This window comes from Lithobates pipiens, unplaced genomic scaffold (assembly GCF_037356315.1).
Source record: "Lithobates pipiens isolate NorthernLeopardFrog02 unplaced genomic scaffold, aLitPip1_a1.2 Scaffold_19, whole genome shotgun sequence".
Classification (NCBI taxonomy): domain Eukaryota; kingdom Metazoa; phylum Chordata; class Amphibia; order Anura; family Ranidae; genus Lithobates; species Lithobates pipiens.
In genome coordinates, this window is record NW_027507764.1 from 270,912,119 (window position 1) to 270,925,905 (window position 13,787).

Genomic DNA, 13,787 nt, shown 5'->3' on the forward strand with positions numbered 1-13,787 from the left:
AATATTCTTTCTTCCAAATATAGAAAGAATATTATACTTGACTGCTGCCCTTCTGCTGCAGTAGTCCTTTATGAGTATAGGGACTGAGGTACAGTCTGCTAATCACAACCTACTAGTTCCACAAAGGTCCTTATAAGGACTGGTAAGGTATAGCGTACTAGAGTATATAGGGTTGAGTGAGGTACAGTCTGCTAATCCTTAAAGTGGTGTTGCCACCAAAAAATGAAAAGCTGCTTAACCACTACAGATCCGCGCTATTGCCAAATGACGGCATCAGCGCGGACCTACATTTCCGGGACTACGTCTATTGACGTCGTCCCGGATACGAGCGGCCTGCGCGCCCCCTGAGGGGCGCGCGCGGCGCGCTCTGTGATCGGCGAGTCCGTGAGACTCGCCTGATCACCGATCCGTGCAAGGGGTCGATCCCGACCCCTTATCACGTGATCAGCTGTCAGCCAATGACAGCTGATCATGTGATAGAACGGAGCCGGTAATCGGCTATTATTCCTCCTCGCGCTGACAGCGCGAGGAGAGAAAAAAAAAGCCGATCACCGGCGGCCGTGATCGGGACATCAGTCCCGATCACGGCCAGCAATACAGCTGACCACCTGCCCCCTGCCAGTGCCCACCTGCCCACCGCCGTGCCATCCTGAATAAAAGTAAGTGCCCCCCATCAGTGCCCCCCATCAGTGCCCCCCATCAGTGCCCATAGTGCCCACAGTGCCACCTACAGTGCCACCCACAATGCCACCCACAGTGCCATCCAGCAGTGCCACCAACAGTGCCACCCACAGTGCCCACAATCTGCCTCAAAGGTGCTGCGACCCAGTGCCGCCCATCAGTGCCCAGCAGTGCCGCCCATCAGTGCCCAGCAGTGCCGCCCATCAGTGCCCAGCAGTGCCACCTATCAGAGCCACCTATCAGTGCCACCTATCAGTGCCCATCAGTCCCATCTATCAGTGGTACCTATCAGTGCCCATCCGTGCCACCCATCCGTGCCACTTATCCGTGCCACCCATCCATGCCATCTTATCTGTGCCCATCTTTGCCCATCAGTGCCGCCTTATCTGTGCCCATCGGTGCCGCCTTATCTGTGCCTATTAGTGCCGCCTTAACTATGCCTATCAGTGCCCACCAGTGCAGCCCATCAGTGCCCACCAATGCAGCCCATCAGTGCCCACCAATGCAGCCCATCAGTGCCCACCAATGCAGCCATCAGTGCCGCCTAATCAGCGCACTTCAATGAAGGAGAAAAATGACCCGTTTGCAAAATTTTATAACAAACTATTAAAACATGATTTTTTTTTTTTTTTTTTTGCATTTTTTTTTTGTTTGTTTAGCAAAAAATAAAACTCCGAGCTGTAACTAAATACCACCAAAAGAAAGCTCTATTTGTGGGAAAAAAATGATAAAAATTTCATTTGGGTACAGTGTTGTATGCCCGCGCAATTGTCATTCAAAGTGCATCAGCGCTGAAAGCTGAAAATTGGTCTGGGACTGAGGGGGGTTTAAGTGCCCAGTAAGCAAGTGGTTAAAATTCATAAAAAAAAAAAAATTGGCAAAAAATAAAAAATTTTTACTCACCTCTAAATACCGGTTGCTAGGGGGTCCCTCGTAGTCTGCCTTCTTCATTGCCCGGGCTGGTGACATCACTTCCCCTTGCGCCGCACATTCACCTGGGACCTGTCACGTGTCCCAGGTGACTGTACGGCGTATCACGGCGCCCTGCGCCGCTCGCGCATGCGCAGTGGGTGCCCGGCTGTGAAGCCACAGCCGGGTGCCCACAGTATGCATGACGGCGCCGCGAGCGGAGCGGGGAACGAGGGGGGGCTTCGTTCCCCCGCATCGCTGGACCCTGGGGCAGGTAAGTGTCCGATTATTAAAAGCCAGCAGCTGCAGTATTTGTAGCTGCTGACTTTTAATTTTTTTTTTTAAGGGGTACCCCACTTTAAGGACTGGTATAGGTCTACAATATATAGGGTTGAGGTGCACTACTGCTGACTGCTGCCCTATTCTGCAGCAGTCCTTTATCAGTATGGGGACTGAGGTACAGTCTGCTAATCACAACCTACTAGTTCCACAAAGGTCCTTATAAGGACTGGTAAGGTATAGCGTACTAGAGTATATAGGGTTGAGTGAGGTACAGTCTGCTAATCCTTAAGGACTGGTATAGGTCCACAATATATATGGGGTTGAGGTGCACTACTGCTGACTGCTGCCCTATTCTGCAGCAGTCCTTTATCAGTATAGGGACTGAGGTACAGTCTGCTAATCACAACCTACTAGCTCCACAAAGGTCTTTCTAAGGACTGGTAAGGTATAGTGTACTACAGTATATAGGGTTGAGTGAGGTACAGTCTGCTAATCTTTAAGGACTGGTATAGGTCCACAATATATAGGGTTGAGGTGCACTACTGCTGACTGCTGCCCTATTCTGCAGCAGTTTTTTATCAGTATAGGGACTGAGGTACAGTCTGCTAATTACAACCTATTAGTTCCACAACAGTCCTTCTAAGGACTGGTAAGGTATAGTGTACTACAGTATATAGGGTTGAGTGAGGTACAGTCTGCTAATCACAACCTACTAGTTCCACAAAGGTCCTTCTAAGGACTGGTAAGGTATAGTGTACTACAGTTATATAGGGTTGAGTGAGGTACAGTCTGCTAATCACAACCTACTAGTTCCACAAAGGTCCTTCTAAGGACTGGTAAGGTATAGTGTACTACAGTATATAGGGTTGAGTGAGGTCCTTCTAAGGACTGGTAAGGTATAGTGTACTACAGTATATAGGGTTGAGTGAGGTACAGTCTGCTAATCACAACCTACTAGTTCCACAAAGGTCCTTCTAAGGACTGGTAAGGTATAGTGTACTACAGTATATAGGGTTGAGTACAGTCTGCTAATCACAACCTACTAGTTCCACAAAGGTCCTTCTAAGGACTGGTAAGGTATAGTGTACTACAGTATATAGGGTTGAGTGAGGCACAGTCTGCTAATCACAACCTACTAGTTCCACAAAGGTCCTTATAAGGACTGGTTAGGTATAGTGTACTACAGTATATAGGGTTGAGTGAGGTATAGTCTGCTAATCACAACCTACTAGTTCCACAAAGGTCCTTATAAGGACTGGTAAGGTATAGTGTACTACAGTATATAGGGTTGAGTGAGGTACAGTCTGCTAATCACAACCTATTAGTTCCACAAAGGTCCTTCTAAGGACTGGTAAGGTATAGTGTACTACAGTATATAGGGTTGAGTGAGGTACAGTCTGCTAATCACAACCTACTAGTTCCACAAAGGTCCTTCTAAGGACTGGTAAGGTATAGTGTACTACAGTATATAGGGTTGAGTGAGATACAGTTTGCTAATCACAACCTACTAGTTCCACAAAGGTCCTTATAAGGACTGGTAAGGTATAGTGTACTAAAGTATATAGGGTTGAGTGAGGTACAGTCTGCTAATCACAACCTACTAGTTCCACAAATTTCCTTCTAAGGACTGGTAAGGTATAGCGTACTAGAGTATATAGGGTTGAGTGAGGTACAGTCTGCTAATCCTTAAGGACTGCTTTAGGTCCACAATATATAGGGTTGAGGTGCTCTACTGCTGACTGCTGCCCTATTCTGCAGCAGTCCTTTATCAGTATAGGGACTGAGGTACAGTCTGCTAATCACAACCTATTAGTTCCACAAAGGTCCTTCTAAGGACTGGTTAGGTATAGTGTACTACAGTATATAGGGTTGAGTTTGGTACAGTCTGCTAATCACAACCTACTAGTTACACAAAGGTCCTTCTAAGGACTGGTAAGGTATAGTGTACTACAGTATATAGGGTTGAGTGAGGTACAGTCTGCTAATCACAACCTACTAGTTCCACAAATGTCCTTCTAAGGACTGGTAAGGTATAGTGTACTACAGTATATAGGGTTGAGTGAGGTACAGTCTGCTAATCACAACCTACTAGTTCCACAAAGGTCCTTCTAAGGACTGGTAAGGTATAATGTACTACAGTATATAGGGTTGAGTGAGGTACAGTCTGCTAATCACAACCTACTAGTTCCACAAAGGTCCTTCTAAGGACTGGTAAGGTATAGTGTACTACAGTATATAGGGTTGAGTGAGGTACAGTCTGCTAATCACAACCTACTAGTTCCACAAAGGTCCTTCTAAGGACTGGTAAGGTATAATGTACTACAGTATATAGGGTTGAGTGAGGTACAGTCTGCTAATCACAACCTACTAGTTCCACAAAGGTCCTTAAGGACTGGTATAGGTGTACTATTTGGTAGACATGTGCGATTCGTACGAATTTCTCAAAATTCGTACGTTCGGGAGGATCCGAAATATGAATTGCCATGCGTCCGAATTCTGTACGGAATACAAACTTTTGTTTACGAATTCCGGATCTCAGTCATTATGCTTATTATGACTTGCAGAAGACTTCTGTGATAGAAGTCAATGTAAATTGCCTGAAGACATCAGTGAAGGATTTTCATCCTCTCTGGGCAGGCTGCCAAGAAAAGAACAAAACGATACAATGTTTCTTCTTCAATGGGCTGAACTCCATGTGTAGAAGTTTTCAGTTTAACCATTTAAAGACTAAATCTTTTCTGACACTTGTTGCTTACAAGTAAAAATCCAGTATTTTCTGCTAGAAAATCACTCAGAAGCCCCAAAAATTATATATATATTTTTTAGCAGAGACCCTAGGGAATAAAATAGCGGTTGTTGCAATATTTTATGTGACGCGGTATTTGCGCAGAGGTCTTTCAAACGTAAGTTAGCCCTTTACCACGGTGCTGGTGTCATTGCTGTATGTCACACTGCTGATGTCAGTGCTCTCTAATTACGGTGCAGGTGTCATTGCTGTATGTCACGCTGCTAATGTCACTGCTCCCTAGAGGTCCACCGAAAAAAAAAGGGCTAACTTGTGTTTGAAAGACCGCTGTGCAAATACCGCGTCTCATAAAATATTGCAACAACCGCTATTTTATTCCCTAGAGTCTCTGCTAAAAAATATATATATAATTTTTAGGGCTTCTGACTGATTTTCTAGCAGAAAATACTGGATTTTTACTTGTAAGCAACAAGTGTCAGAAAAGATTTAGTCTTTAAATGATTAAACTGAGAACTTCTACACAGGGAGTTCAGCCCATTGAAGAAGAAACATTGTATCATTTTGTTCTTTTCTTGGCAGCCTGCCCAGAGAGGTTGAAAATCCTTCACTGATGTCTTCAGGCAATTTACATTGACTTCTATCACAGAAGTCTTCTGCAAGTCATAATAAGCATAATGAGCATGTTTTTGCCTTTAAATTCATCGTAAAGAACGTTCGTACACGTTAACGACAATTTGTATTTCGTACGAAACAGAATGGAATTTCGGACACGAAATACGAAGTACGAATTAATTTTATTACGAATCGAAACGGAACAGAACAAAACGAATTTATTGACGGCGCCCATGTCTACTATTTGGTGTGCAGTATATAGTTGTGTAATACACGTATAAAATACTTGCACATATAGAAAGCATAGTATAGTGCGTTTCCACCGTGCAGCATTGTGACTGCTGAGCGGCTCTGCAACGATACTACAAAGAGTAACAAACGCAATCCAAAAAAAAGTATTGTAACTGGTGTGATAGACCAGTGGCCCCCAAAAACAACAGATTAAAGCGGGGTGTTATATACCTTCTTCCACATACATACTGCACTTCTGTAGAGAGTTTTGTCACAGGGTCATTTAAAAAATGACAGGCAGAGGAAGAGGCGGGCCCTTCCGCAGGGGTGGTAGGGGTAGGGCAGGAGCAACAGGCTTGAGCCAAAGTGGGAAGTTGCAGAAGGTGCGTGCGATTACGTCAAAGGAAGCACCAGATTTGGTTGAGTGGCTCACTCAGCCTTACTCTTCTGCACCCTCTGCTGTGCATATTATGAGGGGCTCCCACCATCCCTGTGCTATGCTCATAATGAGGGGCTCCCACCATCCATGTGATATGCTTATTATGAGGGGCTCCCACCATCCCTGTGCTATGCTCCTTATGAGGGACTCCCACCATCCCTGTGCTATGCTCATTATGAGGGGCTCCCACCATCCATGTGCTATGCTGACTTCCTCCTGGGGCTGCTTATTATGAGGGGCTCCCACCATCCCTGTGCTATGCTGACTTCCTCCTGGGGCTGCTTATTATGATGGGCTCCCACCATCCCTGTGCTGTGCTGACTTCCTCCTGGGGCTGCTTATTATGAGGGGCTCCCACCATCCCTGTGCTGTGCTGACTTCCTCCTGGGGCTGTACCTCTGCTGTGCATATTATGAGGGGCTCCCACCATCCCTGTGCTATGCTCATTATGAGGGGCTCCCACCATCCCTGTGCTATGCTCATTATGAGGGGCTCCCACCATCCCTGTGCTATGCAGACTTCCTCCTGGGGCTGCTTATTATGAGGGGCTCCCACCATCCCTGTGCTATGCTGACTTCCTCCTGGGGCTTCTTATTATGAGGGGCTCCCACCATCCCTGTGCTATGCTGACTTACTCCTGGGGCTGTACCTCTGCTGTGCATATTATGAGGGGCTCCCACCATCCCTGTGCTATGCTGACTTCCTCCTGGGGCTGCTTACGGTGCAGGTGTCAGTGCTGTGTATCACGGTGCTGGTGTCAGTGCTTTATGTCACGCTGCTGATTTCAGTGCTCTCTATCACGGTGCTGGTGTCAGATCACTCTATCACGGTGCAGGTGTCAGTGCTGTATATCACGGTGCTGGTGTCACTGCTTTATGTCATGCTGCTGATGTCAGTGCTCTCTATCACGGTGCTGGTGTCAGATCACTCTATGACGGTGCAGGTGTCAGTGCTGTATATCACGGTGCTGGTGTCAGTGCTTTATGTCACGCTGCTGATGTCAGTGCTCTCTATCACGGTGCTGGTGTCAGATCACTATATCACGGTGCAGGTGTCAGTGCTGTATATCACGGTGCTGGTGTCAGTGCTTTATGTCACGCTGCTGATTTCAGTGCTCTCTATCACGGTGCTGGTGTCAGATCACTCTATCACGATGCAGGTGTCAGTGCTGTATATCTCGGTGCTGGTGTCAGTGCTTTATGTCACACTGCTGATGTCAGTGCTCTCTATCACGGTGCAGGTGTCAGTGCTGTATATCACGGTGCTGGTGTCAGTGCTTTATGTCACGCTGCTGATGTCAGTGCTCTGTATCACGGTGCTGGTGTCAGATCACTCTATCACAGTGCAGGTGTCAGTGCTCTATATCACAGTGCTGGTGATCATCTCCTGCACCCTCTTCTTAGCCTACCCTGACCTTCCCTCTCCTCCATTGCCTTCTTGCGCTCCTGAGTCCTGAATTGTCAGAATTTCACATATAAAAAAAGAATGCTTTTAGTTGTCGATCCCAGATTCACCTCATACATGTGTTATGTCATTGGCCATGTGGTGGGACTATGTGTGCACAGCTAGTAATTATTTTGTGGCTGCAAATTTGACCTGTAGGTTTGTAAAGTTCGCCTCCCATTGAAGTCAATGGATCCCGCCGCAAACGTTACGGTTCGCGAACTATCGGCCACTTTCGCGTTTCGCGTTCACGAAACGTCCCGTCGGAAGTTCGTCCATCACTAGTGTATATTCACGTTATATGATGTTTTAAGCTGAATGGTGACTTTAGTCTCTAATATATTATTATTATATTCTTGGATTTGATTTATAGGCACGTCACTTTAATTAACAATTTTATTTTTTAGGCCTTTGCTACAGGTTCAGCAGATCATTAAGGGGATAGTTCAGCACATGATTTATTTATTTATCCGGGGACACAGGGGGAGACAGACCCCACAATTGGTTAATACGATCCCAGACTCGAAGGGCATGAGTCATCAAAGGAGAGGTGACATCAAACAATCCCCTGTGTTCTTAAGCCAGCCACAGAGCATAATATAGGTTTCTGCCCGGCATACACTTCTCTACGGACACCCACAACTTAGACCGAGTATGGAAATGCCAGTTCAGGATCTGCTGGAGATCTATGGCCCTATAGTACTGCTGGACATCTGGAATTCTCAGACCACCCCTCGTTTTTAAGCGTTGCAGCATTCACATGGCAATTTGTAGTCTCCGCTCTTCCACACAAACCTAGTCAACAGGCTATTAAGTTGGGTAAAGAAACACCTGGGTAAAGGTATTGGAATCATTTGCATAAGTATCCATGGGAGGACATTCATTTTTATAATAGTCACTTGTCCTAGCCAGGTAAAAGCTATCTTAGTCCAGGAGGCTAAGTCCCGCCAAACTGTGGCTAACAGCATGGGATAGTTATGAGCATATAGAGTGTCAAAGTTATCAGTAAACTGAATACCCAAATATTTAAATGAGGACTTGGCCCAAGCAAAGGAGAAGGCTGCCTGCTAAGGAAGAAGGTAGTTGTATAGGGAGGATCTCTGATTTGGTAATGTTGATTTTGAATTTGAAAATTAAGTAATTGGTACAATAAATATTATTTGAGGGTGGTTATGGATTCTCTCTATTTATTGCACCTATGTATTAGTTCTACTTTGTAAGCTCTAACGAGCAGGGCCCTCTGATCCCTCCTGTATTGATTTGTATCGTAAGTGTACTGTCTGCCCCCATATTGTAAAGCGCTGTGCAAACTGTTGGTGCTATATAAATCCTGTATAATAATAATAATTACCTTGTCTATTCCCATAGTTAGCTAGTCTATTAAAACTCTGATAAGCACAATGATATAAGGTTAGCTATGTCTTATTTATTTCCCAAGTAAATAGGAAAACGCCAACATGAAAATACTAAAGAAAGATATTACAAAGCATATAACAGAACATATAATACAAGAATATAAAAGATACTTATTGCATGGTCTCTTCGGCTGGACTCAAAATTGTAGAGAGGGAGCCATGCGGCTCAGAGAGCCACCAAGCTTGAACAAAAAGTGAAAAAGGTAGAGACAGAGAGAGGCTCTCTACTCGTTCAGTCCTTTTATACTTCAATCATACAGACCCAACCCCATTGCCATCCCATCTAGACTTTTGATAGATCAAAGTACTTATGGGGATTATATTACTGTCCGTCCTGCTGTATTGGTCTCTAGGGGCAGCATTGTCCATGTCTATGTATCCTGGTCAATCTTCAATGCATTTGATCTTTTGATCTTCTGTAGCAGGAGATTTAGCAATCATCCTGTCAGCTATGGTCCCTTTCAAGTTTATGTTATAACAGACGTTCTTGATGGAGGCCTGATCTGCTACAAAGCTTTGATGTGCAACTTGCTACATTCCAGACTTGGTATCAATCAAGAAGAATGTCAGACCTTTAACCTTTAAAGCTAAGGAACTGCAAGTATCAGCATGGCTGATCTTTGCGAATAGGAAACAGATATGTAACGGATCTATGACAGATCCAATTTAAACTCTGGATAATACCAATACACTGTTACCAATAAATGCAGTAACATTGACAGAGAAACTCCAGAAATATGACATTAGACCATGTTGCCTTCTAACAGAAAGCATCTCAAAACGTTGAAGTTCCCACATCAGATTAGGCAATGAGACAAGGGGATTGGTGAGATGAAAGAGCACATCATCCGCATATGCTGACAGCTTATGTTCATTATTGCCTACTGTCTGGCCTGTAATATCTGGGTTCGCCCTTACTATGCATAAGAAAGGTTCTAGAACCAAAGCAAATAAAAGGGGGGAAGGGGACACCCATACCTCGTGCCATTCCCGATGTGGAACCTAGAAGAGGAAAGGCCATTGACCGTGACCTGGGCACTGAGTGTCGAATACAAGGCCATGACCGAGGACAATATGTTTGATCCTAACCCAAGACCTCCAAGACCACCCTAAGACACGTCAAGTCAACACTATCTAACTATTTTTCCACATTCATTGATAGGTTCATGTAGGGCAAGGGGTCCTGACTTCTACAAGCCTAACGAATAAGCTGAATAGCCCAGAGAGAATATCCCTGACTTCATAGCCAACAATTAAATCTGTCTGGTCCGGAATGACTTACATGGGGCGTAAGATGTTTCAATCGACTTATCAAAATCTTTGCTAAGATTTTTATATCTGCATTAAGCAGTGAAATTGGTCGATAGCTTTGTGGCAAGGTAGGGTCCTTACCATCCTTTGGGAGTATCGTAATATGAGCCAAGAAGGCCTCTGAAGGAATTTGACTGCTACCCACTATATAATTAAAATAGCTACACATCGGGTGTATTAAATGCGGCAGGAAGGTAACATAATATGCTTTGGTGTAAGATTTCACTACAGACTCAATTTCCAGTGAAGTAATGGGGGATTCCAGTGTGGATTGCTGTTCGTCGGTCAGGGGAGGAAGGCCTGCTGAGGCCAAGTATTCACGTATGCTAGACAGATTATAGAGTTCGGCATAGTAGTCATGAAACACCGAGGCAATTTAGGTGCAGGGAGCAACCATATCTCCAGCGGGGGAACAGAGCTTGTGAATGTGGCCCTGAGCACACCGTTTCTGGAGGGCCCTAGCCAGCATTCGACCACACTTGTTCCCCTGCTCATATAATTTATAAGTCAGGTAACATTGGTGTCTACTGACCTGGCGATCCAGTAAGCGAGCAAAAAGCTCTTGAAGTTCAGTTAGCATTTTTAATACCTCAGGGTCCCCATGAGCCCGATGACGAAACTCAGCCTGTTAGAGGGCACAGAGGACCAGCTGAAAGTCTACCTGGTGGGCCTTCTTCAGTTTAGATGATAAAAAGTATACTGCGCTAAATGCTAAAAAAAATTACATACAGGTAATAAATGATACACTGGTAACAATTAATAAAATGAATCAAACAGTCCCCAGTGAAAAAAAGGTGCTTGTGCCAGTGAAACAATACCCAGTGCTGTGACTTGAATAATAGATGGATGATTCCGTACTTCTTAAGTGCTTTAACCACTTAACAACCGCCCATTGCCGATTAACGGTTTCAGGGCGGTTGTTTAACTCTGAGAGGCCGTTAATTAACGGCCCCCCAGAATTCTGCTCTCGCGCGCCCCCTGGGGCGCGCACACGAGATCATCCATGGCCGCCGGGTCAGATGGACCCGGCGCATCACGGATCACGGTAAACAGCCGCTCGTCGCAGTCGTTTACCACATGATCGCTCCGTCAAATGACGGAGTCATCACTTGTAAACAAACCGGCGTCATGTTATGACGCCGGTTCCTCCCTCCCCCTCTCTGTACCGATCGGTACAGCGGAGGGGAAAGAGATCGGTGTTAGCAGCGCTGTGGGCTGCATCTGCAGTGCCCACATCACTGCTCACCGAATTTAACCCCTCAATTCCCTGACATTACTCTGCAATACCCTGCCATTACTCTGCAGTACCCCCCAAATAACTCTGCAATACCCTGCCATTACTCTGCAGTACCCCCAATACTCTGCAGTACCCCCCATTACTCTGCAGTACCCCCCCTTTACTCTGCAGTACCCCCCCATTACTCTGCAATACCCTGCCATTACTCTGCAGTACCCCCCATTACTCTGCAATACCCTGCAATACTCTGCAGTACCCTGCCATTACTCTGCAATACCCTACCATTACTCTGCAGTACCCTGCCATTACTCTGCAGTACCCCCCAATACTCTGCAGTACTCTGCAGTACCCCCCAATACTCTGCAATACCCCCCAATACTCTGCAATACCCGGCAATACCCCCCAATACTCTGCAATACCCCCCAATACTCTGCAATACCCCGCAATACCCCCAATACTCTGCAATACCCCCCAATACTCTGCAATACCCCCCAATACTCTGCAATACCCCGCCAATACCCGCCAATACCCGCCAATACCTGCCAATTCCCCGCCAATACTCTGCAATACCCTGTCATAAATTGCCATACCCAGCCATACTTGGAGATACCCTGCAATACCCAGCCATACTCGGAGATACCCAGCCATACTCGGTGATACCCTGCAATACCCAGCCATAGACACCCCCCCACCCCTCACCGCCCTCCAGGGCTTCTACCAACTCGCCAATACGATCAAAGCCAAAATCTTTTTTTTATTTTTTTATTTTTTATTTTTTATTTCAGGCTTCCCAGCCTAGAGGTGAGATGTGGGGTCATATTGACCCCCAGATTTCACTGTAAAGAGGACCTGTCATGCCATATTCCTATTACAAGGAATGTTTACATTCCTTGTAATAGGAATAAAAGTGATCAAAAATTTATTTTTGGGTAAAAAAATGTCAAACTAAAATAAATAAAGTAAAATGAACAATGACCGTTTCAGACAGTGCTCGGGACTGCGTATCAACTACTCCAAGAGCGAAATACTCCCCTTGGGATCCCTTCCACCTCCGACATGGGCAAACCACTCCATTTTCAAGGTAGCTAGAACCCATATCACATATTGGGCATTAAGATAGGGAGGCTCCCCGCATCTCTCTATCACCTGAACTACCCCCCCCTCTTTGCCAAACTTACACAGGAATTGGACAACTGGATGGATCTGCCTCTTTCGCTCTTGGGAAGGTGCCACCTGGTAAAAATGGTCAGCTTCGCACGCCTCCTGTATCCCCTTCAGACGATACCCTTACTCCTTAGATATAAGGATACAAAACTTTTAAACTCAGCAATCTCTAAATTCTTATGGCGAGGCAAGAGACCCCGCATAGCCTTCTCTAAACGTCACCTTCCCAGGAGCGAAGGGGGGTATTAATCTTCCCAATCTTAGAATGTATAACCTAGCATGTCTTTTGAGGGTAGGCCTGGACTGGATAACCCAAAAATCCCGCTGCTCAAACTACCCACTGGAAGCTGCAATGACCCATCCTTACTCCCTAGCAGCTCTTCTCCACTGCAAATGGAAACAATTAGATCCGTCACTGCAACATAACCTTTTACTGAGAGATACGGCTATTGCCTGGAGAGAAACAGGGAAGAGCCTTAAGCTGTCTCCCTTCATCTCTAGACATCTCCCGATACAGGGCAACCCGAACTTTACCCCGGGGCTGGACCGCCAACCCTATGAAACATGGCGTCAAAAGGGCCTCGACTCCTTCTACTCCCTATGTGACCCGGTCTCTGGTCGTGCACTCCCCTTCCGCCAGCTGGCCGTCAAGTTCTCCTTGCCGGATTCATCCACCTTCCATCATGGCCAATGCCTCAGCTTCTTGCAGAAAACTTGCAGGGTGGAACATGCAAGATTCCAATCCTCTTTCATCGAAGTACTTCTCCACAAAGACTCTTATGGCATCTCTGATATTTACAAACCTCTACTACTAAATACAACACCCTCTCTAGAATCATCCTCGGTCTCCAACTGGGCCAAAGATTTCCCAAGTACCGATATTGTGGATAAGATCTTACACGGACTCCAATCAGTCTATAATCTGGTTCCTAATGAAACTTGGAGGGAAACCCAACTAAAAATTGCACATCGAGCGCACATTCCTTTTCTACCCTCTTCACCTTCGCATCAATCCTCTGCTTCCTTGTGCCCTCTATGCCAACATCCTAGACCCTCCCTCACTCACCGCTACTGGTCTTGCTTGGCCATCTCCTCGTTCTGGGATAGGATTTTGACTTTTATCTTCGAGATAACACTCCTGAAGCTCCCCAAGGACCCGCTACTCCTCATCTTTGGGTATTGGGACCCCAAACTGCTCCCTTGGTCGGCTACTCCCACACCTCTGGGCAAGGAGTGGGCCCTGCTCTGCCTGTTACTCGCTAGGAGAACCATCCTAGCCAACTGGGCAACCACGACTAAACCCTCTGTCCCTCAAGT